The sequence below is a fragment of the Leuciscus leuciscus genome, assembly GCF_965113295.1.
Source record: "Leuciscus leuciscus genome assembly, chromosome: 12".
Classification (NCBI taxonomy): domain Eukaryota; kingdom Metazoa; phylum Chordata; class Actinopteri; order Cypriniformes; family Leuciscidae; genus Leuciscus; species Leuciscus leuciscus.
The window spans coordinates 28,186,255-28,206,004 of NC_138736.1; positions in this window are offsets into that span (position 1 = coordinate 28,186,255).

A 19,750-nucleotide genomic window follows, 5' to 3' on the forward strand; every position below is an offset into this window, starting at 1 on the left:
TGCAAATGGTTTTACACAGGTCACTTTCCCCACTCTTGCACTCACTGTATTGTCAAAACGAATGTGAGCGAGCGTCGATAATTTTTTTCCCATTAAGCACAAATGATTCGGTTGTGTTAATGGCATTCTTGTTTTCTGCTATGCATGCGTCCATGGCAAACAGCTGTACTTGAACTTTTGTCCGAGTGATTAGGACACAAGGACAGTGCCTGAAGCATTAGGTGTCCTTTAATTGCCATTTGCATAGTGGGTTAATCATTTTCCGACTCCCCAATTACTTACCCTCTGTGTCCATGTCAATGACGCTCTCACACAGATGCCCACATTTGGGATTATGGAGGCTTTGTTTTGCTTAAATGGTTATCGTCCCGGGATCAATCACAAAGTGTGCATTTAGAGAGCGGAACATGTGGTTTTCCATTTGGATGCTTTCTCTGAACTCTCATAGGACTTCATGGTCTCCATTATAATGCTGTAAAAGATAGATTCTAGGTTTTTAATAAAAATATGTAATAATGCACACTGATTAATTAGAAGTCCATTGGTAGTTTTGTACATTGCATAGGCATGAATGAATGTTAGTGTCTAGTATCTGCAGTCCCCATGCAGTCCACACATTTTCTTATTTAATAACCCCTAGATTTATGACTATTTCTAAGTGTTTACCTTATTATGATGCAATTATTATTGCTTTAACCCGAATTATACTCTGTTAAATCTTATTCAAGAGTAATAAAACCAGAATCGGTTTATATTCAATTCCTATATCTGATACGGGAAAACCTTTCTGAGAGTGAAAGGAAAGCAAGTATTCTGGAACACAAAGAGCTGACTTCCAAATTATTTATTGTTGATTCCCTACATTTTGGCATCTTGTTTTCTCTCCCCAGCTGTGTAGTGCCGACTTTGCCCTTTCCCTGAAAGGACGATATGAGTGTCAGATTTATGACCTGCTAAACGAGTCTGCTGGCCCGATTGAAATCTACTGCAGTGAGTAACAATGACAGAGTGAGGATGTTTGCCCATGATTAGCAGAAATGCTAGAGGTTAATTACTCAGATCTACGTTTATTGTTCCATTTGCACATTTCAGACAGACTGATCGTTATTAATTAGGGTCACCGATCCGATCGAGGCGAACAAGGAGCCCCTACAGCCATTTCAAGCAGGCAGAGACCGAGGCACCATTACCTCGGCGGAACAGTTAGCGCTGTAAGCTATTGGCTTCATCTAAGAGCTGCATTAGCGTGAAGAGCTGAGCTCATAAACAGTGTTGGCCGAGCTTTAAATGGCTGACTGGGTTTATGTGCTCTTCTGTTTGATAATGCTTTGCACTTCTAATGCATTTTTAAGTGGCCCTTCACGTACTCATTTACCAATAAAGTGGATTAGTTTGCTTTAAGACCCGGTATGAAGGGGTAAATCACACCAACAGCCAAAGGAGAATGGGGAAAATAGGTGTTTTTGCATATGGAAAGCATCACCTGCTAAAGAACCCTTAGGAACCTTCGGAGGAGGCTTTGTAAATAATTGCAGGAAGTGTTTTTGACTCCCTGTTTTGCAGTATTGAATATACAATTCAATATACAATGCATAACAGCTCACCATGCAGTGCTAAAAGTGCTCAATGCGCCAAAAGTGAATGTAGAAGTCAAATAAAATCAGCCAATACGCTAGTATACTAATATCAAAATGAGAGTTTGGTCCTTGGCATTTACTAGATATTATTTACTTAAGCTTGAAAATTGAATCAATACATTTCGGCAATTCCATAAATGTAAATCAGATCTTTAAAACAGGATTATCCTCTATGAGGTGATGTTATTCAGAGTGAAATGACTGACCGCAAGAAATCAATCCTGCAAATTAGAGAAGGATGAATCAGACGGCACCCATGTGGACATGGAAAATCAATAAAATAATTTAAAAGATAAAGGCTCTGGGTCCTTCAAATCTCCCCTGTGGCTATACGTGACAGTTTATTCTCATTAAAGTTTTTGATAAAATGCCATTCAACGAAATCTGAGGACTCATGCATTATCTTTTGAAACGTAAGCACAAGGAGTTGTACCACCTTCCTGTATGGAGCAAGTAAAGTTGGTGGAAACCAGGTGTTTCTAATAAGTAAGTCTACGTCGAGGCCTTTGTTTTAACTGATGACTCAGAGGTGTTTCAGAGTCCCGGCATTTTTGCTGCATTAGCTTTATCGCTATATTTAAGAGCTGCAATGCACTTTCTGCCTGAGGGATATCATATCTGAATGACTTCAATAGAAAATATGATGGCAATCATATTTCATACCATGTGGTGGTGCTGCAGTCCAGTTCCTTGTTCTTTCAGATGGAGAAACACTCAGAATTTTTAATTGTAGAACCAAGAAGCACAGAAGGTGAGTTGGATTAATGCATTAAAAATAATAATAATATTAATAATAATTTTAACTTACTAAAACATGGTTTTGTGCCTTCCATCCATTCTCTTCCCAACATACACTTGGGCATGAATAATTAATATTCATTATATCAAATGAACATATTTGAACATTTGCCAGTTTTTATTTTTCTTGGGATTTGTTATAATAATTTACTTTTTGTCTTGTAAAATCAGTTTTTTTTTTACTTAAAATGATTCATTGTATATTGTTACCTTTGTTGCGATTTGTGTACCAAGTCTTGAGGTCTCTGTGTGGTTTATACAAAAGTTTTAATCTTATAAGTGTTCAAATAATTGGAGTACTTCAAACCATTCAAAGAAAGGAAGTGATTTCAAGTCTTTAAAACCCAAAAAGGTTCAAATTGTTCAAATGATCGCAGATTTTAAATAATGGCAACTTTCCATTTTAATTTTAGTCAAGATATTTACTTAAAATAATTGCGCAAAATAATCAACAACTAAAAACATGCAAACATATGTCTTCATTTTTTAAAGTTCTGTAAACACCCCCTTTTTTTTTTTTGCAGTGTATATAAACAGTGAAGAAATATATGACAAATGTGTGATCACATATGACAGAAAATCTATCTAATAAAGAACAAATATTTAGACTTACCCCTAGACTGATGGTTCATTTTAATAACACTGCGGTGATGAAGGTAAATAAGATTGAAAGTTCGTCTTACTGAAGAGGGACTCAGAGTTTCACAGAACAAGTTATTTACAGGCACACTGAAAGGTCACACTAATCTCTGAATAACCATCCATTGATTTTCAGTTATACCTTATAATAACATGGAGAAAGAGACACTCCTTTATATACAATATTTATTAAGTGCTTCTAAATTATTAAGTGCCTCTAAAATTGAGAAATTCTCTTAGGCTTTGCTCTAAATCTTTTTTCTTTGTAAAAAAAATGGAAGCATTCTTCACGGTTTGGTCTATTTAAGATGTTCATCGACACAATGTGGGCACGAAAACCTTCATAATGGAGATGGCAAAATGAGCAGATTATTCTTTGGAAAAGACTAATTGGTATGAATTACTAAAGCTATGGCTGTTTACACCCATCTTCTTGTTGGTTGACAGGTCTGGACCTCACAGGGCACCCCTTTGATTGAGAATGAACTCAGACAGCATCTGATGAGGTCAGGCTATTTGTTGATTAATACACAAAGAGTCACACTAGGACTCCATTAATCAAATGAGAATGTCACGTTCCGTATGATTTACATGTTGCCTCTCCTCTAGCAATTCTGTTTCGGACATGGCAAAGGGTGGGAACGAAAGGATGAGGGATGAGAAGACAGGATGATGAAGGGTATTTTAGAGAATGAGTTTACTGTATGTGATGTCACTCCTCGCAGCGGGACTCTTTGTAGAGCGGCGAAGTTTCATTTCTGTCATAAATCTATCTATTCAAAACATACAGTCAAATGCAGCGTGCAGGCATACATCGACTTGCTTGTTTATTAGTTTGGATTCAGATTGGACACAGTTTTTCCAAAGAAATGTGCATCTTTTTAAGTCTTATGGAATTTTTTTATGTTTTGAAGATAGAAAGGTGGAGAGGAATCATGTTTGTTTGTTTACATTCTTTTAATGATGATTCTGATTCTGATTTTTTTTTTGGTTCTGATTTCAAACCTGAGTCTAATTCCAATCATGTTTGTTAGGTCATATATATATTTGTTTTCATCATCAGTGATCAGACTGATGAATAATGATTTTGATTCTGATTTTCTTCATGTTTGAAGTTATTTGTCCTTCACTGTAATCACACTAATGATTATTGATCTGATTCAAAATTTTACTCTTATTCTGATTCCATTTCCGATTGAGCGCGAGTCTGATTCTGATCATGTGTATTTGTTTTCTTTTTTTAACAGTGTGATCCCATTGATAAATTAATTATGTTTCTGATTCCAATTCTTATTCTGACTTTTGATTCAATTCTGCTTCTTATCATGTTTGTTTATTTTATTTGTCATCCATCTGGTTCTGATTCGAAATTTGACTCATTCTGATTCAGTTTCTGATTTCAAATGTGATTCTGTTAAGTTATTTTACACTCTGTTTTCAATATAGCATATATTTCACTAAATGAACACTGAGGCCAGTGAATTTAGCATTGTTTCTTTGTTTTAATAAATGGTTTCACACAGGTCACTTTCCCCACTCTTGCCTGGTTCTGATTCTAATTGGAATTCATATTTTGTATTCTTATTATGACTCTCAATCTGACTCCTGACTCGTTTCTGATTCTTGTCATTCATGGATGGATTAATAATGATTCTGATTGTAATTTATATTAAAATTATGACTACACTCTTAGAAAAAAAGAAGTTTAATGGGGTTCTGTATAGAACCCTAGCGTTACTGACTCGATTTAATGAATCCTTTATGCCAAAAAGATTCTATATAAGGATAAATGTCTTAAATGGTTGCACAATAACTATCAAAATTCTAGTGATAAAGTATGTTTATGAGCTGCTTAATTCATGAAATTTAAGTCAAATTTGAAAATGACTGTATATCTGATTCAGATGGCTGGAGAAGGTGATATGAACTGAAGGTTTTTATTTTCCTCTCCAGATCTGTGTTCAGGCTGGTGGTCAGACTCTGACCCTGTCAGTCGGTGACCCTGAAAAATGACACACCGATTGACTCTTTGTCACCAGTGTGTCATAAGGACGGTTGTCGTGGCAGCTGAGGAATGTTCCGAGCGTAAAAGCAGAGCCATTAATCTCTGCCAAAACACGTCTTGTTCCTTGTTGCCCTGAGATGATTTCAAACACCACAGGTCTTTTCCATCAACCTTTGAAAATATGCTTGCCAAGACTGCTTTCTCTCTGTATTAACGTGTGTGTGCATATACACACAGATACAAACACATACAGGGATGGCTATAAGAGTATGTCAAACATTCCCACACTTATTTTTGTAGATTCACTCTCCATTTAAGTTAACTGTTTCAAAGGGACCACAGTGCAAGGAAGCAGATGTAATTTCATTTATATGTGACGTTTCCCAGCATGCCCCATTCAGACGCCAGAGCATAGCGGGGGGGGGACACTCTTTTATTCCCTCAGTCTCAGGAGACATTCTCCAGCGTTAAAGATCTCACCAGAAGGTGAAGTCAACTAGCAAACATCCCACAATAATGGCACAAAGTGGATTTAATGTCTCACAAAGCATCAGCCGTAATCCACAAAGATGACTCTCACAGTCTTTCAGGGAGTTTTTATGATGCTAATCAGATCGCTGACAGCTTGAAGTCCACGGCTGACAGCGATGAAAGCAAATTTAATTTTATGTTTTCACACAGCGCAACATTATTGAAACATGCACTTATATCTCCACACGTTGTGATGCCGTATGACGAGCTGTTTTGAAGCATATGGTGAAACTTCCATTGGGGCAAAAACTGCCCCAGCAGCATTCTGTCCAGTCTGCTTTTTATTTAGCAGCTGTTTTTTTTTTTATCTGAACACAGGACCCCCCACAGTCAGACCAAGTATTTACTTTTCTCTCAACAGTTTACATTTGATAACAAGTGCGATATGTTCACTTCCTCAAGACACTCTCATGTCCCATTCTCTTGCATAATAGAGCAGTGAACACAAAGTGAGAGAGTATAAGGGACTAAAGTGAGACTTTATTAAACTAAATTCTGGCACCAGTAAAGCATAATTAATGACATATTAAGATGTGATGTTACAATTTAAAATTATATACAAATGTCTATGTCTGCCTTTATACGAGGAACACTGAGTAATCTGACCTTATCTACTACTTGAGAAATATATTTGCTATTATGTAATAAAACCTACTTTTTACTTACATTGTTATTATAATATTTTTAATCTGTTGTTTCACCTATATGAACTATGGTAATACAAATGAGCTTCTTTTTTGTGCCGATGAAGCACATATTTTATTTTATTACTCACTGTTCACTAATTTTTCTTGTAAAATATATTTGCTGTTATAGAAAAAAACTATTTTCATGATAAATATTATAGGTCACACTTTAGAATAGGGTCCAATTCTCACTATTAACGACGACTTTTGTCTCAGGAAACTCCTAATTACTGGTTATTAATACTTAGTAAGGTAGTTGTTAAGTTTAGGTATTGGGTAGGATTAAGGGATGTAGAATATGGTCATGCAGAATAAGGCATTAATATGTGCTTTATAAGAACTAATAAACAGACAATATCCTAATATGCATGCATGCTAATAAGCAAGTTAATAGTGAGAATTAGACCTTGTTGCCATATTTCCTCTCTATGTAATGCTTTGCCCCCCTCTTATTATAATTTTTTGCTTGCATGTCACCATATGAGGAACACTGAGCAATCTTCTTTCTTACAGTATATACATCATTACAATAATGGTATTCATATTTACTTGTATATAAATAGTACATATTTTTGTTCTTTCATTTTTATACATATTTTCGAAAACATAATTATACTGTAGCTTATATATTATATTTTCCTTTATAATTTTTTTTAAACTATTGTTTCAACTATTACTGATACTAAAATATAACTATTATCTCTTGTGCTGATAAAGCACATTGAAACACTGCGAGCGAGAGAGAGAGAGAGAGAGAGAGAGAGAGAGAGAGAGAGAGAGCGTCTGTGCATCCGCTGCATGTTCTCTGTGCCTCAGTCATTAGTACAGCAGTGTGAGTGAGCGTGTGAGACCTGCTCTCTCTGGCCGCCCTGCTCTCTGCTCTGTTGTTGTTTATGAGGGCCGAGGTAGGGCCGGGGAGTTGCTGAAATGACAGGACATGCCAACAAATTGCATCACTTCTGCCTCAGTAGCTGGGGACAAAGCAACGCCATATGCTCAGAGCCGGCGATGAATGGGGCTCATTTCCATGGCCGCACCAGGCTCCCAGCATCCCCTCTGTCCACCCGGGAGACAGCTATGCCAGGACATGTGACACAGATGAACCAGTGTACTCAATCTCACCAAAGACAAGAGAAAAAGAACTCTGCCAACTACTTCTTCGTTATATGTTTAAGTTGGATGCTCTCAAAAAAACGATTATAAAAGTTTATGTAAATTACTTATGACAGCCTGCATTACGGTATGTCAACACGAAATCAAAATAAAGTATTTACATTTTTAATGAACATTTCTGCTCTTAACTGAAAAAATAAAGATGTATTTTGTATTTAATAATTTGCACATTCTCATTCTCATTTTCTGCTGATGTCATATATACATATTTGAATTTAAAAAGAAAAAAAAACTTCACTATTTTTATAGTATTGTTTGTCAACTATGTTACTGTCTGTTATTGTCAACATTGTTACTCTACCTTGGTAACAGAGTTTGACGGTCGGTAACAGAATTGACAATTTTAAACTTTTTAGCCAAAAAGAGCTAAGAGCACATGGCACTAATGAAATCATGATTAAAAAAACTTTTAAACAACCCACTGCGTGGTCACTGTGTGCAATTCTGTTTTCCTCTTGATATTGTGGTAACAAATTAGACAGATCTTCAGATCTTATCAGATATGTAAAGTGATATACTTTACTGTAACTTACTTCTTACATTGTGGGAGATAATTCCACCAATTTAAAGGCAAATTATGGTACGATAACAGAATTGACGCTAGATTTTTTAACACACATTTTTACAAGAAAATAGTTATTTTTAATAATTTAATGTTGTAGAATTAGGAAAATGACTATTTAGGCCTTTTATAAATAAAATGAATGAAATATTACCAAAAGAAAAGTAAAACAAACTATTTTGATTACACAATGATATGGGAAAAATACACTACTAATTCGGAAATTATAAAAAAAATCAAAAAATAATTGACTTTGGACACCAAATGTATGGTATAGAATCACCCATACTGTGTGTGTTATATATATATATATATATATATATATATATATATATATATATATATATTTATATTTATTTATATATATATATATATATATATATATATATATATATATATATATATATATATATATATATATATATTTATATATATTTATATATAATGGAAATAATCTGTTGCAAATGACAATTTATGTTGACTAAAATTAATCAAAATAAAATAACATATTTAAAATTTTTACATTTTACAATATTTTGATCCAAGATGAATCTATTACATGATTTTACAGTAGTAACAATAATTGTATTGATATATTTTGGTGGAAATATGGTTCATAAGGTAGATTTTTGAACATGAAATATGTTTCGGAAATATGACATAGGACTAAACAAAGATATATTATATTTTGCACATCCAAAATAAATAACAATTGCGTTAAAAAATATACCATATTTCTTGTTTAAGGAAACTGTACCGTTTTGCTGTCCCAACAGAGGCGCATCCCTCTCTGTAGCCAGTCTCTGCTCCTAATAATCACTCTAATTAGAGTCGTGTGCTGATAATCAATCAAAACGATGGGGCTAATCTGTTAACCTCTCTCTCATTCTGCACCTAATCCACCAGCTCATTAGCAACTGCTTACGTCACTAAAGCTGTTTAACTGGAATCCTAGAAACACTCCAAAACCTTCAACAGTGGCCAATTTGTGTATATATGACCGCTGATTAGTTATTTTGAGCGCTTAGTGACAAAGCCAATTACAAATGGTAAGAGAGAGAGAGAGAGAGAGAGTGAGAGAGAGAGAGAGAGAGAGAGAGAGAGAGGGGCAGAGAGAGATATGATTCTGTCAGTGTTAAATTGAGCATAGAAAGTCCACAGGGTTTAGGCATGTCTGCGCAGATGTTGTATGGCTGAGTTGTATTCATTACTTCCTTGAAATGATTTTAGATAGCCGACCTCCGAGCTAGGCGGACATTGATTAAATAATTCTCACATTTCGGGATCCAAACGAAAACCGACATTGATGGAAAGCATTCAGTGTTTGGGCCTGTATAAATAGAGAATTCTACAACAGAAAAGATTCAAACATCTTCCAAAATGCAATAAGAAAAAAACAAACTCCGATACCACACTGATTTTCTACTGGCTTCTATGCATGTGTTCTCCTCACTACTGTAACTTTTAGGCCAGAACTAGTTCAAGGTTATTTGTCAGCATATGTTTACTCCGGGGTGGAGGTGGGGGGAGTGGGGTGGGGGGACTGACAGGGGTTGGGTCGAGATCCTGAGTCAGCCTCGCTTATGATGTTCGCTGGTGTATTCTCCAACCTTCTTCTCTGGGTTCGTGCCAGATGCTCTGCCAATCCTCAGCTTGGCACAGGTTGAAATCAGGCATGCAGGTGCTCACTCTTTCTGTCTCCCGCCACTCTTTATGCCAGGAGTGTGACCCTGAGGTAATTTTAGTGCCAGGGTTGTTGGGGCGCTGCCAGACAGTGGTGGTCATGTCAGATATGGTCATTAGTGTTGTGAAGATCTTGCCAGAGGATTTCCTTCTATGACCCGCTAAATGTTTGGGCTCTTTGGTTTAGAGTAAATCAGGTGTCTGGAGGGTGAATTAATCTATCGTAGTGTTTTAAATCCCCAAAGTTAATGGCATATGGCACTTATTTATGACACTGAGGTTTACTGGTAATGGGTTGTAGACTGTACACTAATGGAAATGTGGTTGAAAATGAGGTTGTTTACCTCATAGCAGTCTTTAAAAGCGTATTAGGTAAAAAAATTAATGTATTCATTTTATTCCATTATAACTAAAACATCAAAAGGTTTTCATTACATTATGGACCTGTTCTACTAATATGAGAACCAGAAATTGTATAAAATATTTATTCATTTATTCATACTTTTTTTGAGTTTTAGAATATTCATTAAATATAATACATAATAAAATATATAAAATATACATGATACACAAATATTATTTGATTAAATATTATTATATAATATTTATTATACGTAACCCCATTTTATTTTTAGTGGTGAAATTACTGGAGAAATTGATGGGAAATGGGGATATATAAAGATGCACACTTCTTATACTCATTAAATTCCTCCAGTAATTTCAACAGTAATGCTAATAAAATTATATAAATAAATTACATAAATGGATTTATGAGATTAATAATAAGGATTAGAAGGAATATGTCCGCACACTAAAAATAAAACTCCAAAATAAGTAACTAAATACATAAATACATTTATTGAAATGTTTTGATCTGTGTTTTGAAGTTCACTACTACATGTTGCTTCACAGATCCTTTTATTTTTTTATTTTTATTTTTTATTTTTATGAATGTGACTTTCACACTTAAATAAATTTTGTTCAAGGGGAACAACGACTAACTATGATGTACTCTTTGATACTGCACAAGTAATAAAGAACAGAAAAACTCATGTTGGGTTTTCTTTCCCCTCTCCCTCTTTTATTTTCTGAAAGGAGATTAAATATTTCTGCATGAGGAAGTCTTTTTAAATCCTGCAGTGACTACTGCACTGGCCCCACACTTATTGCTTGGACACACCGAGATGCGGTAAGATCCTGAAAAGCTCCCCCTGCCCCAGCTGTCCACAATGCATGGGGGAAAAAATCAAAGTCATTTTCATGGGGAAGGCAGACAGCCTGTAAAAACAAAGTGTTTTATGACCTGTTGCTTCTTTACAGGTGAGATAAAGCTGCAGAATGCAATATAACAATATTATTCTTAATGAGGTTTTCAAGAAAACTAAACATTGATTCTCATGACATCACTACAGCACAACAGAGTTCATATGGAAAGATGTAAATGCTTTGACGTTTTGTGGTGGGAAAGGGGCGGATATGCTTGTGTTCAGAGATGATCTCCTGACATCTCCATTGTGATCTGACGGGAAGCCGAGACTGCCAGAGTAACTCAGGACACGCATTTATGGCTGTGTGAAATAACGACTTAATTTTGGAGAAAGGCAAATGTTTTCCCACCCACTTTTTTCCCCCTCTGTCTTTCAAGCACACCAGCTGACTAAATCCATGAAGTCAAACACAATGTTTATCATTGCAGTAATGCTCTGTTTCGGATGAACGGCGGCGATATTATCACTGCCGCATTTTTTGCATAACTCCACTTATACAAACAGCTTTTTGAAAGACTTCAAGTCATCAATCTCTGGGACCCACGTCCAGCTTTACAATGGTGTTTTATGGCAGATGGGCTGTCCGGGAAACTCAAAGGCTCTCAAAGTCAACTTTTATTCCTTTGGGAGTTTTTCCCCCCAACCTTTCCAACTTGGATTTTAAACATGATTGGTGTTTCCAGGGAAAATTCGATCTTGAAGCCTCACTTGCTAGTGATTTTACCCATAAGCCCCCGCATCTCCTCACTATGAACACTTAATCTGCTATAGAAACGTCCGGCAGTGCTGTTTCAGGACTCATATTAAACATACTAAGCCGTATCCATATTGTCAATCTAAGTTCCCACAATACTTTCCCATGTACCATATGGTGAAAGTTAACAGTTAAGTCTGTAATGCAAAATCAGCATTTGAACATAGCGGAATGTGTATCAATTTAATTAATGACGTCCTAACTCAGCTCATGGACACTATTGTTGAGCCACACTTGTTTATGACTATCAAACACATCCTGAGATCCAGATCGATCCGGTGTGGGTGTCTGCTTCTATCCCATTATCAAAGCGCTCTTACTGTATCAGACTATTGGGGATTACCTCTATAGACCGTAGACTAGATAGAAAGAACCTCACCGGCACCCCTGGCCTCTTCAGAGACACTTGGTGGGGGGACAAAAACTTGCTTTTGTTCCCTTGGACAAAAATTAATTACTATTTTAATAACACAGCCAGACTTGGTGAAAATCGGCTTAGAGAAATGGTGATGTAATGATTGCTGGAGAGGAGTTTTGTAAGGGGCATTTGGGGGCTGCCTTGAGGGCCCTCCAAAATCTCTATTTGCCACATTGAAAAAGTGCACAAATCAAAGTGATCTGAAGGAAAATGAAACCCACACAGTAGGTTTAAGAAACCCCAGCTCATTGAGTGAATTCCTGTGTGTCGTTGTGACATCTGCACACAGTGTGTGCTTCCTTTACATCTCGCATAGACTCGCGCACTTCAGATTGCGCAGCTGAAAGAAATCAAGTGTGTTGAAATTTCACAAATGCAAATAAATTTTCCGTTTATCCCCATTTGAAGCACTTCGGGTTCGCGCTGGCCCGCCGAGTCTGCCGAGAACAAGAGGGAAAGTGATAAGCTCGTTTTTGATGAGCAACATTTCAATTTGCATGTGAACACACACGAATGGTGTTCTCTCTCTCTCTTTCCCTCCCTCGCTCTCTATTTTCTCTCCCACTCTCTCTCTTCCTGCCCCTTTCCCCTGACCGTGATTAATACACACATGTTGTACAAAGGGCTCCTTGTTAGCTTAATGGCAAGGCCTAAATGGAGACTTATATTTCCAGGATTATATCTGTATTCAATTGCAAATGATTTTTTGGGGGGACTTTTAATACCCTGCTCTCTTGTCTATGAATAATAGTATCATTTAAATGTAGCAGACACCTGGTGCAGGGAGGGGGGAGCTCAAGGCACCGAGTCTGGCTGGGCACTACTGCCAACTTCCCTCTTTCCCAGCCTTGCCTTATCCCCAACGACCAGCCTCCGATTTCACTCGCTTACCTTCAAATGCCATGCACTTGAAACTTTATTCTCCCTTCGGTAAAAAACGCAGGCTCTCCTGAAAGGGAGAGAGGGATGTAAGAAAGAAAAAAAAAAGCTGAAGAGATTTAAAAGAGGGAGGAAAGAAATTCTTATCAATCTTTTCTTAGATTTGGGGAAAAGTCATCTGAAGGAGCCGTGTAACGTTTCAAGGGACCCTTCCAATTAAATACTTAAAAAAAGGTACAATAACAGAAGCCTCTCCTATACTCAACGGAGACATTAATGCTCTTTTGTTGATTTATTGTACATTACCTTCTGAGGCAGAAGCGAAACAGGGGGTACTTTAGACGGGGGAGCCATTTGTATGCACCCTGCGTCTGTCCCGCGCACAATCCGGCCTGTATTGCGTTTTGCAAATTTATACCAGGATGTTGGTTTAGAGTGTTTCACTGAAAAAAGGGAAAGTTTTTCAAGTAAGTGTCTGCTTTCATGAGCACAAGTGACTGAAGCTTACAAACAAAGCTTTGTTTCAAAACTCACAGATGTATAGCCGGAGCATGCTTTTGTCCTCCAACCCTGAGATTTTTTTCTTTTTTTTCTTTTAGATTTTCTGTACAGGGAGAACACAGACAAAAAATACTGGTGAGCAGAGATATTAGCCTAAGCTTTCCCAGGGTTATATTTTCCCTTAAGAGCCAGTTTTCGAGCGTAGAAAAGGGTGAATTTTTTTTCTTGTTCTCAGCACTTTAGCTAACGGGAAACAATTAAAGTAACTATTGTTCCTTATTTGTGAGGCGCTTTGTATCAATGATCTGCTAAATTAATAAATGTACATTTTTATGTTAAACATGAAAGCATTAAAATAATGTACAGTCTCAGAGAATTTTATTCTAGCAAACATTTATAAAGTTTAAATTAAAGCAGAACAGAACACCTTGAAAAGAATATCTAAGTGCACCACTTTTATTTTGGAAAGACCAGCCAAATATTGTTTTTTAAAACGGTGGCAGATATCAACACCTCACATTTACATTCTTTCTTCCTCAAAAGTTTTGTCGGAGTCCGTTAGCTGTACGCAAACAGCATGTGTTGGGACTCGGTTTGCCAACGCTTCTTTTGTTGTGTCTAGACTACAGGAAATGCAAAATTGCATTTGTTTACAACCGTTAGGAAGTCAAAGCCAAGGCAACGATTAAAGAGCTGCTCCCAGGAAAAAAAGGCTTGAACACGGAGCACAGATTTTCTTAAGAAAGAGAGGGCGAGAAAAAACACAGGAATATACGAAGAAGGACTGCCTCATAAAAACATCTGTAAATCTTATCGCACTGAGCTTCATTGTTCTTATTCACTGTCCTGACATTTGCTCCTGAAGCTTGTAACTGCTGCTGTTTTCAGATCTAATCTCGAATCAGTCATTCTCTCAGCTTTCTTAATGAGTCACATAAGGATGTGAGGGGAGGAAGTCGATCCCTAACCAGAAATTTCAGGTTACCACAGTAGTAGCCTTCACTTCAATTTTTTCTATTTTAAGAATGCTCTTCCACAATGTGCGGATTACGGCCTGTCATCTACACACCACCGCCTGCTTCCATTTGTTTGTTTAAGTTCCTGACCATGTCTCACATATGGGACTTTACGTTTTTCACCCTTTGGGAAAATAACAGTGAATGACGGTGGCCTTGTTCTGCGTTAACGGTGCAGTGAGATATGTGTCTTCTCTGTGCCATGAGAATTAGTTGATATGACTGAGCTTCACCAATTCAATGTCGGACCAGACAGACGGCAAACACTACACTGTTGACTGACTGTGTCTGCGTACTTTACACTGTCTGGTTATTCTGCTTATTCACTTAAGTAACAAAGTTTTTTTTTAATTGTCAAGGCTGCCGTAAAAACTACAACAGTGACCCAAAAAATGAATTGGTAACTTCAAGGAATTAGTTACAAAATATCAAACCAAGTAGCAAGAAATGATGCCAGACATTTTCTCAGAACTAACTTCACTTTTCTATCCAAGTTCTGCAATGACTTTTAAATAACTGGTCTCAAGATCATTTTTAGTGGATGTATGAAGTCAGTTCCTCTCAAGTTCACAAAGGTGTACTAGCAGAGTGTCACAGTATGAAGGTTGTTTACACGACACCGTTTTCAGCTAAAAACGTAAAGCGTTGTATGCCGTACATTGGTGTCGTACGCGAAGAACTCAAAGGAAAAACTTCTCCGTTTTAAGCATATCATTGTCATGTAAACGTACCCTTATTCTGTTTGGACTTTGTTTTCCCGTTTGCACTATTTTCCGCCTTTAGTTCATTGTCATGGTTTCTGATTTGAGTCTTCATCACTGTCAGCTGTGTGTCGTTAATCACCTCATTTGCACCTGTATTTAAGTTCCCTTGTTTCTGTTCATTGTTGTTGGGTCTAGTCTTTAATATGGTTGTGTGGGATTGTTTGCCTCTATGTTGGAGTTGTCCTGTGTGGATAATTAAAAACTGCCTGTTAACGCTCATCTTCATGTGTTTTTACAACCTGATCCTGACACAGAGTAACCATAGGTAGTTCATCACATTAACTTTGAACAATATACAATTATTTTCTAATTTAAATCAACAAATTTAAAACAAAGTAAAATACTTTGATTGAAAAATGTCCAAATTGAAAAACCTTTTTTGGTCTAATTATGGAATTTCTATAAAATAAATGTATATCAATGTGCATGCACATTTAAGCCAATCAAGAATTTGGAGAGGACACAATCTGAAATGATCTTGTTCTGTGTTTAAGTCTCGAGACCACCTCTGCTGGACAGAATTGTTTCACATGCCCAGGTTAGTTCAAATAAGTGTTACGTATATGGAAAAAAATAATTTGATCATTTCTGAGGACAAGCTATAGTCTCAGCACATTCAGAGAAAGCTTTCCCTCTGTTTACATAATAGTGCACATAGAGAAACAGGAAGTGCCCTGAGTGACCTATAACAGCTGATTTAAAGCTATTTTTATCTACTTTTAAACAGCATTCAGACCATAGGGTTATCAGCTCTCAAAGTGTGATATATGTAAGATGTATTCCTTACATTGAAAGCATTTTGAGAACATCCAAGAGAAGAGCATCTTATAGGCTATATTGAGGTAATCTCAGGTCCTCTTCCATCAGGGACATGTATGGTGACTTCTCTGCGGTTTGCCTCAAGCGTCTGTTTAAGACATGGAGAGGAAGTCACTATTTCGGAGAGTTTACACAGATGGAGCCCACTCTTCAGTCAACACTCACATAAAAATTGAGCTAAAGACTTGTTTTTTCTTTTCATTTCAGTGTACACAGATGCTTATGGCGACATAGAGGTGCCACAGTTTGTTATGAACAAGCAAACGTATACAGGGAGTTAGGCTCAGGCATAAAATACTATGGATGATTATTAGTTTCATGTAAAGACACCTTAAATCATAACAGATCTTGATTATCATTCAAATCAGTTTTTTCTGAGTGACCACATTTGTAACAGGATAGTTGTTTACAAGCCAGTTTAGATCTCATTACAGCAATCAGACAGATCTTTTACTGTACTGTTCAAGTCAGTGTTACTTTTGTTATTCATTCTGCCATTATATTAATGTTAGACTTTGCCTTTCTGTTGCTTAAGTGAGCGTCTTTTGGTTTACTGAACTTTTGTCTGTGGTTTTACAGCATAATGTTGGGAAACTCACATAAGAGGTGACTCATAAACCAGGCATACACGTCCGCTAGTCACTGTCTGTTTACTTCTGACAGCTCTTTACAATTGTTAACTGTAAATGTCACATGTATCTGTGATCTAAGGCCAGTGGCATGCAAGAGATTGTGCCATTAATTTCTTTTACTTTGTCAAGACAGCAACAATCATGGCCCCGAGCACCTTTAGATTATGCATTCAGAGGACTATTCAATGGCAACAGGCTTAAGTCAAAGCCACTAGATGATGAATGATCATGCTAACCTGGTTTTGCATCTCTCTCAGCATGTTCAGGGAAACAGCTTCCTAATCGTTATCTTGTCCCCAGCCTCCAACTGAGAGAGTAATTTTGGACATGGAAGGTTAGATGTCCTCCCATATGCTCCTTTATTGAGCTGTCAGTGAGGTTTGACTTACAGTTTTGTCACAGTGTCGAATACATCCAAACTCAGCTTAACAAAAAAACACACGTCACACTTAACATTACTGTTACAATTGGTAATTTCCACATTGTTAATTTTTTGCTATTATAACCAATATTATCTTTTTTTCTTTGAAAATGAACAATGAAAATGAAAATTGTTAATGAAATTAACAAATTTCATACATACACCCAATCAAATGACCTGAATACACCTCTATAACAATATGTTTTCAATTTCCTGAATTCAATTTTATTTTTATATTTTTGTTTATATATTAAAGTTAAAAATGGTGTAGTGTGGGCAGTGTCCTTGGCAGATTGCACAAAAAATAAATGTAAATAAAAAAAAAAGCAGTGAAGCTTTTTTTTGTTTCAAAGTATTATTTTTTTAAAACACTTCTCTCTGCCGAATCAGAAACAGTGTAGTGTAACCAACATGAAGGAAGCCATTTTGTTGTCATGTGACAAGAAATGAACAAACCAGTAAACTTTATCACAGACCCTGTTCTCTTATAACTGTTTAAAGGTCAGTAAGTTTTTTTATATATTCTTTTTTTTTTATGATTACATATGATATATGTAAACATAAATATATATTTTTTACCTTGACAATATGTTTAAAACATTTTTAAAACCAAATTCTCATGTGTGTAAAAATGTATGTGAATATTTTATTCCATTACTTTTTACATGAAGTTTAACCACAATTAAATTAAAAAAAGTTGAACATGGTAATAAAATATATTAATACTAATAATATAATACATAAAATAATATAATAGAAAATTAAGTAAAAAATAAAAAAATAAAATGAATTAAAAAGTACATTTCTATCAACTTGCCAAATTGTATTTGTAATTTGATTTTTAAAAGATTTCTCAGTTTCATTATCTCTGACATCCTTATTTCTCATTGACCTAAATATGTGTTGCAAAGACACATGTGAAATGGCTATGAACTTCAGTCTTAACACTGAGAAGTCATATGCAGTGTTTTACTTTTCTAATATATTCCCCATCAGGACCATCAGGCAACTACTTCACATTGATCTGCCGACTAATGCACAGATATTATATTTGTATAAAATACGCCCTGCAATCTCAATAGTATATTTCTAAATCCACAGACTCTAACATTAGTTTTACCCTTGGATTAGATTTCACATCCTATGTCAGAAGATACTTCCTGTGAAGCGTTCAGAGAATCTGAGCTGATGGAGATTAAACTCATTCGTTACATGCTTTTCCTCTATAGCATGCCAATAAATGCTAATAGCAGGGTCTGTTCTTTTTCAGGTCATAAATGTAAGAGAATTACTTTGCGCCTGAAGTCTTCCCTCTGCCATCTCAGACTGCACACACTCACAGCCAGTAATTAACTACTGTTTTTACTGGCTTTACTCTTGTTTTTGCTCGTTATTCCCTCGAGAACATAGAATACATAATATCCTGTTTGTGCCTAAAATTTGCTGTCTTTCATAAAAATAGTCGGTTGTCATGGCGACTAGGGTTAACAGAACTGAAACATCTTCTTTGCACGGTTGTTTACAAAGCAAAAACTTTGTGTACGTATTCAGCGAAGCGCTTTTGCAGAAGTGTTTGTAAATGACCGTAAGTACGGGGGTGAAATCCCTACATGTGGTTGCATATCAAGGCACACAAAGCAGCGAGAGTACTGATTTCATGCTGCTTTGCTGAGGATATAGAGAAAAAGTACAACAGTATTTTTTTGGACAGTCGGATACCAGACTGTACCACGGTATCGTCAAGGGACCCGTATCTCACGGCTAAAAACGTTTATTTCGCCTTAGATGTATCAGGTCCAACTGGCCCCACAATAGACCCTGACTCACCCCTCATACATTGAGATTCAGTTTCTTTTCCCAGCTCAAGTCTCTCCCGCTCGTGTCAATCACAGGCTTTATTGGTGGAAGCGGACCTGACACCCCGGACCTCATGTGAAACCATGGTCGACAGGAGGCAATAAGCCGGAGAATAGCAGCCATCTCAAAGTAGTCCTCCATTTAGCAAGTGCTTTTTTTTTGCTCTCTTTGCTCCAGTCCTGCATTAAAGATAGAGAAGAGAAATCAATAGAGGTTCACAGCATTAGATAAAAGTCGCGGACTTGAGAAGCAGCCGCGTTAGATGTGGTAAATTAAACCAATCAGAAATTTCCAGAGGCCCTCGGCACACAGAACAGTGCTATCTCACATCTGTCCATCTCACTGCCCCGTCTCTGCTTTGTTTGTTCTTCATGTAGTTTCGCCCTGACACTTCATTTGTTGATCTATCTGAGATGATGTGCTTTATACTCAGAGTCAAACCCTCTTCATCGTGTTTAGAGTAGGGAAAGATGTTTTTTAGCAGTGGGATACGTTCTTGGCTAAAAAGCTACAATCGAGGCTTAAAGGAACATAGAAATAGCATGGACCATGAAACGATTCTAAACATGATTTCGTTTTAATGGACAGAAAATTATAAATCTCAACAAATTTCTTCCTTTTTCCAGCAGAACACAACTCTTGAATTCCACGCTGGAACAGAAACAGCAGTTTTCTGCACCAGCTGAAACTATTTTTTATTTTATTTT